This window comes from Myotis davidii, unplaced genomic scaffold (assembly GCF_000327345.1).
Source record: "Myotis davidii unplaced genomic scaffold, ASM32734v1 scaffold478, whole genome shotgun sequence".
NCBI classification, from domain to species: domain Eukaryota; kingdom Metazoa; phylum Chordata; class Mammalia; order Chiroptera; family Vespertilionidae; genus Myotis; species Myotis davidii.
This window is the reverse complement of record NW_006289570.1, coordinates 3,098,823-3,105,488: the sequence shown is the minus strand read 5'-3', so window position 1 is coordinate 3,105,488 and position 6,666 is coordinate 3,098,823. Positions and strand designations below refer to the sequence as shown.

Here is a 6,666-nt window from a genome sequence, read left to right as displayed (position 1 = left end):
TTAAAATGTTAAAATCAAATCTGATATTGTTTTACCTTTTATTTGGTGTGTGGAAGGTGTGCGGAAGAGGGGGTAGTCTTATACGGCGAGTATATAACAAACTCTGTATTTTGAGTGGAAATGTTAGGGGGTCGTCTTATACGCCCAGTCGTCTTATACGCCGGCAAATACGGTATATTTTTAATTTTTTGAAGCTCCTTCATACTGTTTTCCATAGTGGCTAATGTTTGGTCAGTCCCTGCCTTAGGACTTAACAGTGATTTGTATATAACATATGACTCCTTGGAATCCGTAGCAAATGGCATTCTTATGCCTACATCTGTTAGTCTAGGTCTCTTCATTAAGACTGATTTTATTCTATACATACTTTTAACTTTAAGAAGGAAAATCTCATAGTTATTTGTATCAAAAATGAAGCTATAGGAATAGGCTATTAGTTTATATTAGGTTTCAGTGACTAAAAGATATTGTGGATATATGAGACTTACTTGCAATACTTTGATATGGATAAGAGAAGATCAAAGAAACAAATTGGATAATGAATATATTGCTTTGAAAAATGTAACTTTAATTTAGCCTTGCTGCAGTGTGGAAAACTCTATTTTTCTAGTTTAGTGGCTCAGAACTATTGTTTGTATAAAATCTAATTTACAAAGTCAGTAGCTGAGATAAACATTTGTGTCAGATACAAATGGCTGCAGGGTTGTATTAGTTGTAATAGTTCAAGCTGTGGAACTACCCTGATGTGACAAATAAGAGCCACTGGGGGCTCTCTGCTCGAACGATGACGTGAACGTTGACTTTTGCCTCCTCTCACAGTATGCTGAGGGAGATTTTAGCCCTGATTTTGCTTCCAAGTACTGATTTCCTTCTCGTTGTTTTTATTTCACTATAGTAAGAGAGAGAAAGAATAAATATCTAAAGCCTGAAGCTGTTTCATCTGTTTTTCACATCAAAATTTGTTGATCCCATGTAATATAAGTTTAGTTAGAAATCTTCTGTTAAAATATTTCTGATACAGAATCTTAGAATATTAGATCTCAAAGGACCTTAAAGATCATCTAGCCCAGTGTTTTCTGGACTGAGTTCTAACTGTATTTTGCAAGATGTTAGAAGGTGTTCCAATAATAAAAGGGTTTTATGGGCATAGTAAGTGCCTGATATCGAGGGCTAAAAAGGAAGCTTAGTAGGCTTCTTCCTGTAGGAGTTCTCAGAGTTTTAAATGTGCTAAGGTGCTTTGTTAATCATAAAGGGATTAAGTAGAGGGGTTATATAAGTAGGGAGAGTGACTCAAATTTATTGGAATTCTTCTTATGTGGAAAACCTATTAACATCTATCAGAAGGACCCAGTTAAAATAGTAACACAGAATATGCCTCTTTGCTGCTCAGAACCATGGAAACAAGTTCCCAGCTCACAACGAATAAAAGCCAGGGTTCTTTTTAAAAATCTTATTTATTTATGTATTTATTTATTTATTATTTTATTGAATTTATTGGGGTGGCATTTTTTAATAAAATTATACTGGTTTCAGGTATTCAATTTTGCAATACATCACCTGTATATTGTATTGTGTGTTTACCACCCAGAGTCACAACTCTTTCCATCACCATTTATTCCCCCTTTACCTTCTTTTACCTCCCCCCACACTTCTTCCCTTTGGCAACATCATAGTATAGACTAATGGATACAGAGAACAGACTGACAGTTGTCAGAGGGGAAAAGGAAGGGGTCTGGGTGAGAAGAATGAAGGGATTAACCACAGAAGAAAAAGAAAGACTCATGGACCCAGACAAAGCCAGGGTGCTTACCGAGGCCTCCAAGACCCTTCAAGGTTTGAGCTCCTGACTCTCTCTAATCTTTCTTGCTACTCCCTTCCCTGCTATAGGCACACTGGACCTTCTCAGTGAGGCCTTCTCGGATTATCCCATTGCCAGTATTCTCTATCCCCCTCACTGCTCTTTTTCTCCATAGCTCACAATGTCTTCCATTATACTAACTCCATCGTTGCCTTTTTTAAGTTTTTATTGTCTGTTTCCTCCTACTGGAGTGTTGTTCAATGACAACAGAATTTTTGTGTATTTTGTTCTCTGTTGTACCCCTAGCATCTAGAATACTGCTTCACACATAGTAGAAACTCAACAACTGTTTGTTAAATGAGCTAAAATGTCCTTGAGAGAAATCAAGAGTCTCTATTAGGGTAATATTCCTGAGACTTGGAAGAAGGTACAGATTTTTATCACCTCCATCCCGAGTGGAGGAGAAGAGGCACAGCAGAGCTGGAGGATCCGCTCTAGGAAGTCCCTGTGAGGAAGCAGCCATGTTATGATCTTGGGCCGTGAATGTGGTGCCCTTTTCCTTTCTAGGACCGAGGGTGAGAAAGGGAAGTAGGAGGAAATTAGGTCTGAGGATTATGAAGTGCGAGTAGGTGGTATTGCTCATCTTACTGTGCTACACTCATCTGTAATCACAACCGGTGTCATATGAAAGGACAAGGGCAGCCCTCTGGTGTGGTCTAACAGCGAACCTTACTCTAAGCTGATTTGGTCCTGAGTCCAGGAAACACTGGCCTGTCATTCTTTTAGCGTGGATTTACAGCACACCAAGTCATGCCAAACAAGGTAGACCAGGAACAGCTTTATTTGAGGGATGTTATTTCTCCAGTGACAGATTTCACTGTGTGTGTGTGTGTGTGTGTGTGTGTGTGTTTTAAAGAAAAAACAAATAGGCTTGATTCACTTTATTTTTCTTGTATAAAGTTATCTGGTGGCCAGAGCTGAAGCCCAGGTCCTCTGCACAGAAACTCTAGTGTGGGTCTTTGCACAAGAGGTCAATGAATTCCTCATAGGGACACTTGGTGAACACAGTCTTTTTCCAGAGGTTGGGAGTGAGATAGCTATAGGTCTTGGATATGACATCAGAGGTGGCCTTGGTGAAGTTACCTAAAGTGGCAATGCAACCCCTGGCCGAGGTGTAGCAGTTGTTGATTCTGGCCATTATCAGCAACTTCATGGGCACAGAGGCTGACACGATGCCAGTGCCCCTGGGGGCAGGGATGAGGGGCACAGCACAGCGCCACAGTGGCCAGTCACCTTGCAAGGGACAGTCTGGGGCTTGCTGATCTTGTTCCCCCAGCAGCCTCACCCCACAGGGACAGTAGAGAGCTTGGCCAGGATGAAGGCCCCTCAGGAATGATAATGGTACTTCCAAGTCTCAGGAATGGTAATGGTACTTCTTTGGAGCACTTAACACCCAGACCAACATGTCCATTGTAGTGCCAGTGGTGACAAATGCCTTGGACTGGGTCTCTAGCCAATGTGGATCTGCATTTGCACAGGAATAATCAAAATCTTATCCTTAAGGGATGCCCCCAGGAAAAAGTCAATGATCTCAGATTCCTTGATGGGCAGGGAGAAGAGATAGATCTCCTCCAGGGACTTGATCTTCATGTCCTTGACCAGATGGCCCAGTTTGGTGATGGGAATCCATGCCTTGTCCTGGACCTTGCCTCGCAAGCTTTGCAGCCTCAGCCTGGGCCAGAACCTGGCCACGACCTGGCCTCCATTGCAGAATCTCCCACGGAAGCCCCTGCGGTCTCCCATTCCAGGGCTCCCGGGACCTCCACGCCCTCCCACAGCACCTGCGCCATCTGCCATCTGGTGCATCCTCAAAGAGAAAGTGTTCTTTTTTGTTTTTGAAAAGCTTGTTCACTTGGTTTCAGGATTTTGATATAATTTCACTTTTTATTTTCCAAATCCATCATGTTAAAAATGAATTCCTTTTTTGTTTTTCAAAAAACAATAAAAGGCAAGGTTGGAGACTCAGTGCTATAATAATAATTCTAGTTCTGGCCCCAAAGAAATAGACTTTTATCTTTTAGCTGTCTGGCTTGTTGGGATTCCTATCACATATTTATAAAAAAGAAATAAGAGAAAACTTTTAACCCTATTCTTTTCCAGATAGGTAAAATACACAACTTTTGTTTCCTTAGCTAACAAGATAGTGGATAGTGTCCTGGAGAATTAGTCCATAATTTGTCTCCTTTAATGCAAGATGTTATAATACAAAATCACAACTACTAATTTTCCAGTTCTACTCCTGCTTCATAAAAAGAGGATTGTTTAGAGGTATGTTTATGTCCCGTGAGATTATGCTTTAGGGCATGATTGCCCTAAACAAAGCACAAGCTCTACGATTCCTAATAAATTATTACATCTTCCACATCTGCTCTTGTCTTTTCTCTGAAGCATTCATCCAAGAGAACACAGCATTAACCGAAAGCACCGGAATCGTGGGAAGACGTTTTGCTGATGAACGCATTGACAGTTGATTTGTTGTGATTAGAGGAAAACCTCAGTGGGAGAGGGCCTGGGGCTAAAACTGACTTTCTTTCTCTTCTGCCAGACAGCGTCTCCTTCTGCCCATTCCCCCTTTCCTGGCGCTTTCCTCTTGAGAGAAATCATGTGACCCTGTCACTACAGTTTTTAATGCCAAATATCTAAGTGTCTTTAAAATGCAGCACAACACTTTTAAAGGCAAATAGTGAAGTAGTTTCATCTGACATTTCCATTATAACTGCTCTTAGTGGATTCTAGACATCATACATAAAGGTGGTGAGCTGATTCTTTTTTTAAAAAAAAATCATGATGCAAACCCATTGAGCTGTCTTTTCATATTTGGTGCTCCATCCATTGAGCATGCAACACATTTTTTTTCTTAGAAATGTGATTTGATCAGAGAATATCTATAATAGTCTGGACTAGATTTTTCTAGCGTTTGTCTTATATTTTAGAGACACAGCCATTTCTCATAGTTTTGTGACATACCTATGTATTGCTGAACTAACATCAATTGCTTTGTTATCTCTAGGACTGTGAATCCAAACTGGAAAAAAAAAACCCCACACAAATGTTAAGTTGCCATCATTACTGTCAAATTGTTCTTTCATATAGAAGTTAAAATTGTATTCTCAGACTTTGTATACACTATTTGTTTTTAAATCTTAGAAATTTTTTTTTTGTTAATCCTCACCCCAGGATATTTTTCCATTGATTTCTAGAGAGAGTGGAAGGGAGGGGGAGAGACAGAGACAGAGAAACATCGATGTGAGAAAGACACATCGATTGGCCATACAGCCTGCAACCGAGGTACGTGCCCTTGACTGGAATTGAACCCGTGACCCTTCAGTCCGAGGGCCAACACTCTGTCCACTGAGCTAAACTGGCTAGGGCTAAGTCTTAAAAGTTTTATTAAATTTATTTTTACTCATGCATTAAATATTTAAAGAATACCTATTACGAGCTATAAAATAGTGTATAATGATTTCAGTGCAGTTGGTGATCAATCAGCCAATGTGTTTCTAAAACCAATAGCTGAACCACGTAACTAATAACTTCTGTTGGGGAGGAGCAGAGGGGCAGAACATTGATCTGGGCTTGTTGGAGGAGTTAACTACCATCACATCTGTCCCTCTAGTCAGGCTCTGCTAGAGGATAGTGCCAGGTCTTTGGTGGCTTTGATCACAAACCTGCGTTTCCCCTAATGTCCACATCTTTAAAAGCCTCCAGCAGTGCTCATGGAGATGAAACTGGCAATATGAAATGAGGGGAAAATAGATCCCAGCATTAAACTTATTGCAAATGAAAATTTTTTTTCTGGTTTCAGCTATTTTCATTTAGATAAGCTTCTAGGAAGATGAGACAACACCATCTGCATTTATGGGTTTAATCATGGCAGTTACAGCTTAACTACCTGGCTTCAGTATTGTGGAGAGGCATATACCATCATCCGCCTCTTCCCCTCCTTTCTTGATTTTGCAGCCATTCTCAACTCAGTACATTTTAATAGTTGGGATATAAAATCGCATGTGTGGCATGTTTAAATAATTGAAGACTTCATCATCTTATTTTTCAAGTGATATACTAAAGCTCTGTTTTGTGAGGGAGTTAGTTGTAGCTGATCTTAACCAATGTCTCTAGCTACTCTGGGCAATGGGACAGGAGTTGTTGAAAATCTGTTGGAATTGCTCTATCAAATGATTTGAAGCAAAAGATAGAAATGAAATTACTCCAACGTTGGCCTAGGGCTGTTCTGGAAAGAGTTGTAGCATGTTACCATGTAACTTCCTCATGTGCACATATTATGATTCTGAATATTTTATGCCTCTTTGAATTGTGTTCTCATTGCATATAGTACAATTTAATTTCCTCCTCTTAAAAAAAAAAAGAGTAACTGAGTGGAGAATGTCTTATAGCTAATAACCATTTGTTTTGGTGGTCTAGGAGAAATGCTGATGAACTTTGGTTTTAATAACACTGAATCCTATCTAATAAAAGACAAAAATGGTAATTGGCGTACGACCGATACCCTTTTCATTGGCTAATCAGCGAGATATGCAAATTAACTGGCAGCCAAGATGGCGGCAGGCAGCCAGGCAGCTGATGCGAACAGGGAGGCTTGCTTGCTTCAGTGATGGAGGACTACAACGTTCCCCGCCTGCCCACTCCGGCCTCTGAGCTCCTGAAGCAACAGCTCGAAAAGATACAATGTTTCAATTATAGAGCTAAAAGATGGTGGTTAATTTGCATACACCAGTTGCGAGGGAAGACTGAGGACAAAATGGAGGCCGAGCGGCACAGAAGGGAGCCAAGTAGAGGCGGCGGCGGGG

The 6,666-nt window shown here is 40.5% G+C and overlaps 1 protein-coding gene and 1 pseudogene across 1 annotated transcript in view; one reads left to right on the top strand and one right to left on the bottom strand.

The window, feature by feature from the left end:
* The window catches only part of TTC28 (tetratricopeptide repeat domain 28), a 394,102-nt gene that overhangs the window by 216,626 nt on the left and 170,810 nt on the right, over positions 1–6,666 (top strand).
* LOC102757799 lies at positions 2,759–3,655 on the bottom strand (annotated as a pseudogene).